Source organism: Scyliorhinus torazame, chromosome 11, assembly GCF_047496885.1.
Source record: "Scyliorhinus torazame isolate Kashiwa2021f chromosome 11, sScyTor2.1, whole genome shotgun sequence".
Lineage (NCBI taxonomy): Eukaryota > Metazoa > Chordata > Chondrichthyes > Carcharhiniformes > Scyliorhinidae > Scyliorhinus > Scyliorhinus torazame.
Window position 1 is genome coordinate 113368220 of NC_092717.1, and position 13122 is coordinate 113381341.

The following is a 13122-nucleotide window of genomic DNA, read 5'->3' on the forward strand; positions in this document are numbered from 1 at the left end:
AGGGGGTAAAATTTGCCTTGAGGGGGTCTGTGCAAGAGTGCTTCAGGCGGTGGCAACCGTTCCTAGACTTTCTAGCAGAGCATTAGGAGGTGGTCAGCAGCAGTAGCAACCCAGAGAGAGAAGGGGGGGGGGGGGGAAGAGACGGTGTTTTTTCTACTGCGTTTATTATTGCTTAATGGGGGGTTTGTATATTGGGGGAATTCGTGTTTGTGATGTAGTTGTAAGATGTTTATTTATGTGTTCTTTGTTTTTCTTTTTTCTGTAAATATTGTTGAAAATATGTAAAAAATTTGAATAAAAATATATATTTTTTAAAAATGATCTGTTGAGCTGCTCGCAGAAAAATACTTTACACTGTACCTCGGTACACGTGACAATAAACAAATCCAATACAATCCCCTTCACAAAACCATGCTCTTAACGACAAGTCCATTTGTTTCCAAATGAGAGTACATCCTGTCCCTAAGAATCGTTTCCAATAATTTCACTACCACTGACATAAGGCTCATCGGCCTATAATTTCTTGGATTATCCCTGCTACCCTTCTTTCTTTTTAAATTTGAGAACCCAATTATTTTTATCCAATTAAGGGGCAATTTAGTGTGGTCAATCCACCTAACCTGCACATCTTTTGGGTTGTGGGGGTGAGACCCACGCTGGCACAGGGAGAATGTGCAAACTCCACACAGACCGTGATCAGGGGCCGGGATCGAACCCGGGTCCTCAGCGCCTTGGGCAGCAGTGCTAACCACTGTGTCACCGTGCTGCCCCCTTTTACCCATCTTAAACTAAGGAATAACATTGGCTGTTCTCCAGTCCTCACCTGTAGCCAATGAGGATATCACGTTTACTGCTATGGCCCAAACAATTGCCTTCCTTGCCTCCCTCAGTATTCTGGAGAGATCCCATCAGACCCTGGGGACTTATCTACCTTAATGCTTTTTAAGACTCCCAACACCTCCTTCTTTTTGATATCTCCATGACCCAGAATATCTACACACCCTGCCCTAGACTCATCATCGACCAAGTCCTTCTCTTTGGTGGATGCTGATGCATGATACTCATTTAGTACCTCACCTATTTCCTCTGGTTCCACGCATATATTCCCTCCTCTGTCCTCGAGGGGGCCAACCCTTCCCCTGGCTACGCTCTTGCTCTTTACATATGTACAAAATGCCTTGAGATTATCCTTAGTCCTTTTTGTCAAGGACCTTTTATGACCCCTTTTTGCCCTCCTAAATTCTTGTTCAAGTTCCTTCCTACTTTCTTTATATTCTTCAAGGATTTTGTCGGTCCTCAACCTTCTAGACCTTATAAATGCTTCCTCTTTCTTTTCGACTAGGCTCACAATATCCCACATTATCCAAGGTTCCCGAAACTTGCCATACTGATCCTTCATCTTCACAGGCACATGCCGGTCCTCAAATTCAAATTAACTAGCGTTTGAAAGCCTCCATATGTCAGACATTCTCCCTCAAAAACAGCCTTCCCCAAACTAAATTCTTCAGTTCCTGACTAATATTGGTGTAATTAGCCTTCCCCCAACTTAGCAACTTTACCCAAGGACCATTTTTTTCCTTATCCACGAGTACTTTAAAACAAATGGAATTATGGTCACTATTCCCGAAATGCTCCCCAACAGATTAATCGATCACCTGCCGGGCTCATTCCCCAATACCAGGTCCAGTACGGCCTGTAGCCAGAAGAAATGGCGAACTCCCGACTTAGAATGGCCAACCCCGATTTGAAATGGCGAACGGAAAATGCTGATGGGAAAATCAGCCAACAGGGCTAAAAACAAACAGCTGCAGGTAAAACTGTGTATTCGCCCCTGGGAAGGCCAGACAGAATCGATACCTGCAGCCATCAGCATAACACACCAGCCTCTGAATATTAATTAGCAATCCCCAGGAACAATGTGCAACAAATTAGATACACAAAGCCAACCCAGACTTTTCGGCGCCAGCAGGAGCCGACACAAAGAGCGGTGAACGACCACCCCAAAACCGCCCATCGATGAAGGAATCGCTCCAGCATTGGAGAATATCGAACCAAGTGATTGGGACGAAGTCCAATCACTTGGAACCAGGTACAGGGTCCGCCACAAAAGGCGGGAAGCCCCTGGGGACTATAACAATAGAGTCCAAGTTCAAATCGCCCCTTCTTCATCCTTCCGCACCCTTCGAGATCCTTCTGCAACCACCGCTCAAATCGTAAGTCCTACTTCAATGCTCGCTACAAGATAAGCGCTCCTAGCTATCGACCTGTACCAGCTTCGAATCCCGCAGGCTCAGAACCCATACGAAAGGCCATTCGTGTCCCTGACCTGGTGGGCCATTCCCAAAGTTAAGTATTGGCTTGTTAGTTGTAGGAAGTAGCTTAGAAGTAGAATTAATGTATAAGTATTGATTACTGTATATAATAAATGTGCGTTGATTTAACTCTTACTAAGCGGTGTATTGGATTATTGATCATTACTCGGACTTGAACCACGTGGCGGTATCAGAAAGATACCTGGCGACTCAAGAGAAAAGGTGATAAAACAAGAGCAATTAAACGAAGGCTAAAATTAAGAGCAACAGGCCCCTTCCCCAGTTGGACTTTTTCATATTGTTTCAAGAAACCCTCCTGTTTGCTCCTAAAATTCTTCCCAATCCAAGCCCCTAGCACTAAGTGAGACCCAGTCAATATAGGGGAGTTGAAATCATCCAGTACAACAAACCTGCTGGTTTACATCTTTCCATAATCTGTTTACATATCTGCACCTCTATGGGCGCAATCCACCGGCCAAGTTGTGCTCTTGTCCAGCACGGTGCAACCAGTGGATGCCAGGAGAGGCCTCCCGTGGGACTCCCAGCAGCCTTCACGCCTCGCAGGATCTACCAAAGACTCGCGAGGCATCAGAGTCAGAAGTACGGCCAAAAAGGGGCGGGGCCAAATGGCGTGAGTCGAAGTCAGTTTAAAACTGACTTTGGCAAACTTACCCAGGATCTACCAGCCTCCACAGCAAGGCGACAACCGGGAGCTGGGCTATCGGAGACCCCTAGGTGGTCAGGGTCAGTGCAGGGTGGCTTCCTGGCCTTCCCCCTGGAATGCGAGCACCTTGGCACTGCCAAGCTGGCAGGAGCACTGCCCAGGTGGCAGTGCTAGGGTGGCACTGCCAAGGCTCAGGAACTGAGGGGGACCATGCCCATGAAAAGGTGGGTCGAGTTTTGTATGGGAGGCGAGGGGGGGTCTGAAGATGAGGGACCGCCAGGGACCCCATAGCAGGGCGTCATTGCCCAAAGAAGTAACAAGGTGTCTTGGGTAGGTGTGAAGAACTTGCCAGCAGAGCCGACAGGAAACTCCCTGAAAAATCCACCAGAAGTTTTTCCATTAAGTTGTGCCCCTTCTCCTGCTGGCTGTTGGGATGCCTGTAGGTGAACCCCCAATATTGAGACTGCACCCTTCCTATTCTTGAGCTCTACCCATATTGCCTCGCTGCATGAGCCCAAGGTGTCCTCCCTCAGTGTAGCTGTGATATTCTCCTTAACCAGTAATACACTCCACCACCCCTTTTACATTCCCCTCTATCCTGCCTGAAGCATCTAAATCCTGGAACGTTTAGCTGCCAATTCCTGTCCCTCCCTCAACCAAGTCTCTGTAATAGCAGAATGGAATACGTTACCCCAGAGGGCTGTGGGTGCTCCATTACTGAATATATTTAAAACCGAGGTGGATGGAGTTTGTTTTGATAAGGAGGAATGTGGAGTGGGCAGGAAATTGAGTTGAAGCCCAACATCAGGCATCATCATATTGAATGGCAAAGTAGGCCATATGGTCTCCGCCTGTTCCTATTTCTTAGGTTATGTTCTTATCTCACTAGTCTAAGCCAATGGTATAATATTATGTGCCATCAAATTGTCTATAGCATCAACATAGGATATTTCTTTTCAGGAATGTTCACAATTTTAAGTTAATAGAATTATTGTGTAATAGCCAAAACATTTGTTCTGCTTGATGTGTTAAGGCAACAGCTAACTTGTTCATTATGAATCATCAAGGTGCAATGCTTGCAGCGAAAATTCTTATGAAGGCGTTATTTTGCTTCCAATTCTCCACTCCTTTTCCATGCCAACATAACCAGAGGGAAAATATCCATTTCCCAGTTATAATTATTCCTATACAGATATGTAACTACATAACATTGCCAACAACCATGACTACGTATCAACACAGAGCTAGAGTGGGGGTACGGGAACATTTTGCACAAGAAAATACATTTTTTGCGTGACTTCAACATCATCAAATGACAAGGTTGTCAGAACTTGCCTTGCACTTCCCAACATCAAGGAAATATTGGAAATACCATTTCAAAACTGGGCACAACTCTCCGGCCTCGGTGTGCTCTCGTTCGAGTGAAAAGAGGCCGGTGAATAGCGAGAGAACACGAAAAACAGAGGCGTCATACTGGTTGTGGTCAAAGGTATTTATTGTGTTTTACAATTCCCCACTCTCCCGATGGTGCCGCACCCCCCCCCCCCCCCCCCCCTGCCAGCTACCTACCCCCTCCCCTGGTGCCCTCAGGTGATCCACAATGTGCTTTGCCTTCCTAGCTCTACCACTACCATTTAGGCGTGTCCCCAGGATGCAACGTGGTAGTACAGTGGTTAGCACAGTTCCTTCACAGCTTCAGGGTCCCGGGTTTGATTCTCGGCTTGGATCACTGTCTGTGCGAAGTCTGCACGTTCTTCCCGTTTTTTGCGTGCGTTTCCTCCGGATGCTCCGGTTTCCTCCCACAGATCAAAAATGTGCAGGTTAGGTGAATTGGCCATGCTAAATTGCCCTTAGTGTCCAAAAAGGTTAGGTGGGGTTACGGGGATAGGGTGGAGGCGTGGGGCCTCTTTCCAAGGGCTGCTGCTGACTCGATGGGCTGAATGGCCTCCTTCTGCACTGTAAATTCTACGATTCTATCAGAGATGAAGGCAGCCAGATGCTTACCTCATCCCATGGCCTTTGATCCCCTGGCGGGCAACCTCTGGGGGCAGAGGGCCTGGGCACACCTTTTGGCGGTACACGCACAGCGAATCAGCTTGCGAGCCTTCATTTGCGGCGAGAAGCCCGTGGGGTCTCGTTAAGTGGACCAATTAAAGTTGATTAGCATTGTCGGCCTTGCTGGGCTGAGCACCGGGAAACTCGCGGCAGTTCCCGCTTGCTACCACACTTAGAAATCTTTCCGGAGAATCACGTCCAGTATCTTCAACATTCAGACCCTGCACTAACAATGTACAGGGGCAGCAGTCTACCAACACTGGAGCAACTCACCAAGGTTCCTTTGACAACACCTTCCAAACCTCCACTTAGAAGGAGAGGGCAGCAGATGTATAGGAACACCACCACTTGCAAACTCACCTCCAAGCCACACACCATCCGGACTTGAATTATATTGCCATTTCTGAACTGTCGTGGGTCAAAATCCTGGAACTCCCTTCCCAATAGCCTGTACCATATGGACTGTATCCGCTCTAGAATTCCAAAACTGTTGTTTGTAAACACCAGCTCATCCAGAAGCTTTGTTTCTCCAGCAGGATCACCCATTCCCTCATCATTATCAGTATCATTTTAGAATAGTACTATAGGAGGAGAAACATGGAAGATGCAGCACTTGGTCCATTTCACAAACTTGTGGTTAGGCATTATAACATCATTTTATAAACCCAGAAAATACCAAAATCCAAAAATGATACCAGCCATTTTTTTTCTTTCCTTCATTTCACTGCAATTTTCAAACAACACGCAAATTTGTACAGTCAGCAAGTTTGGGATTATGACTTTTAACAATTCTCAATTAGATTAAATTTGTCCATGAAGTTTCTTCATAAAATCTAATGGTGCAATGTAACAAACTAATTATCACAAAATATGTTGTGGCATACTTCAACATAATTGTTCATTATCTTCAAAATGTTGGAGAACCTTATGTTTTTATAAAATTTAGAGTACCCAATTATTTTTTTTCCAATTAAGGGGCAATGTAGCATAATCCACCTATCCTGCACACCCTTTTGGGTTGTGGTGGTGAGACCCACGCAAACACGGGGAGAATGTGCAAACTCCACACAGACAGTGACCCAGACCCAGGTCTTCAGCGCCATGTGGAGCAGTGCTATCCACTGCACCATAGAGAACCTTATGTTAAGTAGCATTTTAAATCTTCTGAAAAGAGCAAGGTTTTATCTGTAGTTATCACATTGATAAATATTAAGTTCTAGAAATTAATTCAAATTGCAGATACCCCCAAAAATTTAAACTAGTGTTATATTACCATTGTTGTAATGTACACACAACAAATGTTTGTAAAAACAAATCTTTCGCTTGTTAAACACAAGGTAAGCCCACCAACAGGCACTGGCCTTCCTTTCTGGTCTTCTCTGATTTTCTACATTTAAACAAGGTGGCGTAAACCCAATAACAGATGTTAACAAGGGACATGATCCCCTGGGCTCGTGCATGGTCAATTCCAGCTCCACTTTACCCAGAGTTGCAGCACAAGTAAAATTAGATGCTATTTTAAACTACCCAAGGACCTTGGCTGAGCCCAATAAACTGCAGTCATAGAATCCCTACAGTGCAGAAGGCCATTCAGCCCATCGGGTCTACACCGGCCCTTGGAAAGAGCACCCTACTTAAGCCCACGCCTCCACCCTATCCATGTAACCCCAACTAATCTTTTTGGCACTTGACACTAAGGGCCAATTTAGCACGGCCAATCCACTTAACCTGCTCATCATTGGACTGTGGAAGGAAACCCGAGCACCTGGAGGGAACCCACGCAGACAAGGAGAGAAAATGTAAACTCCACACGGTCACCCAAAGCCAGAATTGAACCCGGGTCCCCGGAGCATGGAGGTAGCAGTGTTAACCACTGTGCCACAAACAAATAACCTTTTATTATTTCACAGTATTATAATTAAACTGACAAAAATGTAACTGACTACCTAATGCCCCTTACCCCAACCCTCCCCTTTTTCAACTCACCGCACTCTATATATTATGATAAAATAAAAAGGATAAAAAGATCTCTGATGCACTATGATGGGTTTCAGTTAAGGTCTTTCAGGAGTCAAGCTTTCACAGCGATGCTTCTTCCTTATAAAACTTGAGGGTTTTCTCTGGCAAGGCTGTCTACTTTCTTTGAATCAAGATCATTTGCAGCTTGGGATTCAGGTAGGTGTTAAAACTTGCCCCCAGGTTTCAGCGGCCTTTATTTCCGGGAGCGGGAGAGAGAGTGGGAGCCGGAGCGCAGCTTGGGATTCAGGTACGTGTTTAAACATGCCCCCAGGTTCCAGCGGCCTTCATTTTTGGGAGAGGGAGCCGGAGCGCAGCGAGTGCAGCTTGGGATTCAGGTACGTGTTTAAACTTACCCCCAGATTCCAGCGACCTTCATTTCCAGGAGCGGGAGAGAGAGTGGGAGCCGGACAGCGAGTGCAGCTTGGGATTCAGGTACGTGTTTAAACTTGCTCACAGGTGCCAGCGGCCTTCATTTCTGGGAGCGGGAGAGAGAGTGGGAGCCGGAGCGCAGCTTGGGATTCAGGTAGGTGTTTAAACTTGCCCCCAGGTTCCAGCGGCCTTCATTTCCGGGAGAGGGAGAGAGAGAGAGTGGGAGCCGGAGCGCAGCGAATGCAGCTTGGGATTCAGGTAGGTGATTAACCTTGCCCCCAGGTTCCAGTGCCTTTATTTTCGGGAGAGGGAGCCGGAACGCAGAGAGTGCAGCTTGGGATTCAGGTAGGTGTTTAAACTTGCCCCAGGTGTCAGCGGCCTTCATTTCCGGGAGCGGGAGAGAGAGTGGGAGCCGGAGCGCAGCAAGTGCAGCTTGGGATTCAGGTAGGTGTTTAAGCTTGCCCCCAGGTTCCAGCGGCCTTCATTTCCGGGAGCGGGAGAGAGAGTGGGAGCCGGAGCGCAGCTTGGGATTCAGGTAGGTGATTAAACTTGCCCCCAGGTTCCAGCGGCCTTTATTTTCGGGAGAGGGAGCCGGAACGCAGAGAGTGCAGCTTGGGATTCAGGTACGTGTTTAAACTTGCCCCCAGGTTCCAGCGGCCTTCATTTCTGGGAGCGGGAGAGAGAGTGGGAGACGGAGCACAGCGAGTGCAGCTTGGGATTCAGGTAGGTGTTTAAACTTGCCCCCAGGTTCCAGTGGCCTTAGTTTCCGAGAGAGAGAGAGAGAGAGAGAGAGAGGGAGGGAGCCGGAGTGAAGCTTGGGCATCAGGTAGGTGCTAAAGTGTTTGATTTTTACCTCTATTTAAGTTGGGTGGTTGCTAAACCCGAGACACTACACTTGTAGTGTCTCCCACCCTTCCACCTCCTCTAACCTAAGGGGGGGAGTGAATATCAGGTAAGCGCTCTCTTTTCTTTTATCCGCAAGTTATAGCTTCAGATTTTCGGCGGGAGCAGTGGCCAGGGGTCTGTCGCGTCGGTAAGTAGCTGGGAGAAATTTAACTCTTCGTGGGTTGGTAAGTATTGGGATTGGCAAGTAAAATCCTGATTCCTTTCACTTATTCATTATTTGATATTATATTTGTAATCAGTTAAGGTAAAGTGTAAAAATGGCTGGAGATCCCAGACCCGTGTTATGCTCCTCGTGCTCAACGTGGGAGTTCAGGGACGCGGCCGATGCCCCTGACTCCTTCATGTGCGGGAAATGTGTCCAGCTGCAGCTCCTGTTAGACCGCATGATGGCTCTGGAGCTGCGGGTGGACTCACTGGAGCATCCGCGATGCTGAGGAGGTCATGGATAGCACGTTCAGTGAGTTTGTCACACCGCAGATTAGGGTTGGTGAGGGAGACAGGGAATGGGTGACCAAAAGGCAGAGAAAGAGCAGGAAGGCAGTGCAGGTGTCCCCTGCGGTCATCTCCCTCCAAAACAGGTATACCGTTTTGGATACTGTTGGGGGAGATGACTCACTAGGGGAAGGCAGTAGTAGCCAGGCTCATGGCATCGTGGCTGGCTCTGCTGCACAGAAGGGCGGGAAAAAGACTGGCAGGGCTATAGTCATCGGGGATTCAATCCTAGGGGGTGCTTTTGCTAACACTGTTGGGGAGGTTTTAAACTAATGTGGCAGGGGGATGGGAACCAGATTAGGAAGTCAGAGGTCAGTAAAGAGGCAGCAACTAAAGCCAGTAAGGTGCTAGATAATAAACTCAATGTGACTAAGGGGAAGAGTAGACAGGGAAGAGATGGTGAAAGCAAAGGACAGGTGGTCTGAGGTGCATTTGTTTCAATGCGAGAAGTGTAGCAGGTAAGGCAGATGAACTTAGGGCTTGGATTAGTACCTGGGAATATGATGTTATTGGTATTGCGGAGACTTGGTTGAGGGAAGGGCAAGACTGGCAACAAAATATCCCACGGTATAGATGCTTCAGGAGGGATAGAGAGAGAGGTAAAAGGGGTGGAGGAGTTGCATTACTGGTCAGAGATGATATCACAGCTAAGATGAAGGAGGGCACGATGGAGGATTCGAGCACTGAGGCAATATGGGTAGAGCTAAGAAATAGGAAGGGTGCACTAACATTGTTGGGACTTTACTACAGGCCTCCCAAAAGCGAGCATGAAGTAGAGGTACAAATATGTAGACAGATTATTAAAAAATGTAGGAGCAATAGGGTGGTCGTGATGGGAGATTTTAACTTCCCCAACATTAAATGGGACTTATGTAGTGTTGGAGGCATAGATGGAGCAGAATTTGTAAGGAGCATCCAGGAGAGTTTTTTTTAAGAGCAGTATGTAAATAGTCCAACTCGGGAAGAGGCCATACTGGACCTGGTATTGGGGAATGATCCCGGCCAGGTGGTTAAAGTTTCAGTCGGTGATTACTTTGCGAATAGCAATCACAATTCCGTAAGTTTTAGAATACTCATGGACAAAGACGAGTTCCTAAAGAAAGAGTGCTAAATTGGGGAAAGGCCAAGTATAACAAAATTCGGCAGGAGCTAGGGAATGTGGATTGGGAGCAGCTGTTTGAAGGTAAATCCACATTTGAAATGTGGGAGTCATTTAAGGAAAGGTTGATTAGAGTGCAGGACAGACATGTCCCTGTGAAAATGACGGATAGAAATGGCAAGATTAGGGAACCATGGATGACGGGTGGAATTGAGAGACTAGCTAAGATGAAAAAGGAAGCATACATAAGATCTAGGCGACTTAAATCTGATGAAGCTTTTGAGGAATATCGGAAAAGTAGGACAAATCTCAAACGCGCAATAAAGAGGGCTAAAAGGGGTCATGAAATATCTTTGGCTAACAGGGTTAAGGAAAATCCCAAAACCTTTTATTCGTATACAAGGAGCAAGAGGGTAACTAGAGAAAGGATTGGCCCACTCAAAGACAAAATAGGGAATTTATGCGTGGAGTCAGAGGAAATGGGTGAGATTCTTAATGAGTACTTTGCATCGGTATTCACCAAGGAGAGGGACATGACGGATGTTGAGGCTAAGGATGTCAAGTCGGCATAAGGAAGGGGGAAGTTTTGGGTATTCTAAAAGGCATTAAGGTGGACAAGTCCCCAGGTCCGGATGGGATCTATTCCAGGTTACTGAGGGAAGCAAGGGAAGAAATAGCTGGGGCCTTAACAGATATCTTTGCAGCATCCTTGAGCACGGGTGAGGTCCCGGAGGACTGGAGAATTGCTAATGTTGTCCCTTTGTTTAAGAAGGGTAGCAGGGATAATCCAGGGGAATTATAGACCTGTGAGCTTGACGTCAGTGGTAGACAAACTGTTGGAGAAGATACTGAGGGATAGGATCTATTCACATTTGGAAGAAAATAGACTTATCAGTGATAGGCAGCATGGTTTTGTGCAGGGAAGGTCATGTCTTACAAACCTAAAAGAATTCTTTGAGGAAGTGACAACGTTAATTGATGAGGGAAGGGCTGTAGATGTCATATACATGGACTTCAGTAAGGCGTTTGATAAAGTTTCCCATGGCAGGTTGATGGAAAAAGTGAAGTCGTATGGGGTTCAGGGTGTACTAGCTAGGTGGATAAAGAACTGGCTGGGCAACAGGAGACAGAGAGTAGTGGTGGAAGGGAGTGTCTCAAAATGGAGAAAAATGACTAGTGGTGTTCCACAGGGATCCGTGCTCGGACCACTGTTGTTTGTGATATACATAAATGATCTGGACGAAGGTATAGGTGGTCTGATTAGCAAGTTTGCAGATGATACTAAGATTGGTGGAGCTGCAGATAGCGAGGAGGACTGTCGGAGAATACAGCAAAATATAAATAGATTGGAGAGTTGGGCAGAGAAATGGCAGATGGCGTTCAATCCAGGCAAATGCGAGGTGAGGCATTTTAGAAGATCTAATTCAAGAGCGACTATATGGTCAATGGATGAGTCCTGGGGAAAATTGATGTACAGAGAGACCTGGGAGTTCAGGTACATTGTACCCTGAAGGTGGCAACGCAGGTCGATAGAGAGGTCAAGAAGGCATACAGCATGCTTGCCTTCATCGGACAGGGTATTGAGTACAAGAGTCGGCAGGTCATGTTACAGTTGTATAGGACTTTGGTTAGGCCACATTTGGAATACTGCATGCAGTTCTGGTCGCCACATTACCAGAAGGATGTGGATGCTTTAGAGAGGGTGCAGTGGAGATTCACCAGGATGTTGCCTGGTATGGAGGGTGCCAGCTATGAAGAAAGGTTGAGTAGATTAGGATTGTTTTCGTTGGAAAGACGGAGGTTGAGGAGGGACCTGATTGAGGTCTACAAAATTATGAGAGGTATGGACAGGGTGGATAGCAACAAGCTTTTTCCAAGAGTGGGGGTGTCAATTACAAGGGGTCACGATTTCAAGGTGAGAGGGGGAAAGTTTAAGGGAAATGTGCGTGGAAAGTTTTTTTTACGCAGAGGGTCGTGGGTGCCTGGAACACTTTGCCAGCGGAGGTGGTAGAGGCGGGCACAATAGCATCATTTAAGATGCATCTAGACAGATATATGAACGGGCGAGGAACAGAGGGAAGTAGATCCTTGGAAAATAGGTGACAGGTTTAGATAAAGGATCTGGATCGGCACAGGCTGGGAAGGCCGAAGGGCCTGTTCCTGTGCTGTAATTTTCTTTGTTCTTTGATATAATAAAGATGCGCGAGAGAGAGAGAGAGAGAGAGAGAGAGTGCAAGAGCCATCAAAGTTGTAAAAATAAAAACTTGGCAGCAACAGGAATTGATCCTTTTGACTCAGACTGAACATTGGGTTCAGTATATTGAAAGACTTGCTATTTTTTCCACCGTTAATGAAATTAAAAGAGAGGATAGGCAAAAAAATCATTCTGCTTACAGTATATTGACCCCAAACGGAGAATCTCATTAGAAATTTAACATCGCCAGAAACTCCAGATACAAATTCTTTTGACCACCTTGCAATATTGGTGATGGATAGTTCTAACCCCCAGACCATCATCATGCAGCATTTTACATTTAGCCCTGCTGCAAGGGACCCAGAGGAAACGATTGTGACATACACAGCAAGACTAAAGAAAATTGATGGAGTCATGCGAATTTGGATGATCGTTGAATGATATGCTGCGAGGCAAGATTAGTTTGCAGCATGAATAATAAACATACAGAAAAAGCTGCTAGCATAAAATAAAATTGCCCCTCAGAAAGCCATGGAATAGCTCAGGCAATTAGGAGTGTGGAGAAAGGCACTCGAGTTACAGTGCGTGTAGACAGATGAGAGTGAATCAGCGATGACACAAAGCTTTTGCAAATCAGAAGGGCAGAGTTGTGTGCAGAAGAGATAGAGCAGAAACTCTATATGTAGAATATAAATATATCTACATACACATATAAATTCTGATGAATGCGGGTAGATCAAACCCAGGAAAGATGCAAATTCCAGGATTCTATCTGTTTTGGCTGCAATCGGCGAGAATCCAAATTAAATGCCAGGCCAAACAGAATGCATCTGGCTTGAACAAAAAAATACATATATCTCACCTCCAGAGCATAATTTAGAATGACTCAGAAGAGGAATCGGATTTATATCAATTGAATAAGGTCAAGATGGGTAAATTGGCCCCGATCATAATAGCACCCCTAGTAAACGGGCAGCCATTAAGCATGGAAATGGATACCGTGCTTCTGTTA

The 13122-nt window shown here is 46.2% G+C and overlaps 1 protein-coding gene across 6 annotated transcripts in view; it reads right to left on the reverse strand.

The window, feature by feature from the left end:
• sgk3 (serum/glucocorticoid regulated kinase family member 3) overlaps positions 1 to 13122 on the reverse strand; it is a 212814-nt gene that overhangs the window by 152240 nt on the left and 47452 nt on the right. The gene's annotated exons all lie outside the window — the stretch shown is intronic.